The following is a 719-nucleotide window of genomic DNA, read 5'->3' on the forward strand; positions in this document are numbered from 1 at the left end:
ACGGTCTTCCTAAAATAATGGGTAGGGTGTCCTCCGCTATATCCAAAACAATGAAATCTCTTGGGATGTAAAGCTTGCCTATTTTCACGGGCACATCCTCCAAGACACCTAAAGGTCTCCTAACGGATCTATCGCCCATCGTAGGGTGATGTTAGTCACTTTGAAGTGACTCAGTTTCAGTTTCTTGCAGACAGGAAGGGGCATGACACTAACACTGGCACCTAAATCGCAAAGGGCCTTATCAATAATCAAATCACCTATGACACAGGTAATAGAAAAGCTGCCCGGGTCTTTCATTTTTGGAGGGGCCTTATTCAACAACAGGTTACTAGACTCTTCCATAAATGAAATCGTCTCAAATTCACTCAAGTTCCTCTTACGCGTCACGATATCCTTCATAAATTTAGCATAAGTGGGCACTTGAGTGACAAGTTCGGAGAAAGGAACAGTTACCTGGAGGTTCTTTACGATGTCCACGAACTTACCGTACTGTTGCTCGATCCTCGCGTCCTTTAGACGACTCGGAAAAGGTACCCTGGTAGCGATGAGTGGTCCTGCGACCTTTCCTTTACCCTTATCAATTCGTGAGCGTCTCCACGGCGGGGGAAGATGACACGGTGGCGGTATTAATAAATAAATTAGGATTCCCGCCACTTACAGTACTGGATCGAACGTCTTCACGGGTCGATCGACCAGCTTCTTCCTCAATTTCATTCGAT

This window comes from Silene latifolia, chromosome 7 (assembly GCF_048544455.1).
Source record: "Silene latifolia isolate original U9 population chromosome 7, ASM4854445v1, whole genome shotgun sequence".
In the NCBI taxonomy this organism is placed as follows: domain Eukaryota; kingdom Viridiplantae; phylum Streptophyta; class Magnoliopsida; order Caryophyllales; family Caryophyllaceae; genus Silene; species Silene latifolia.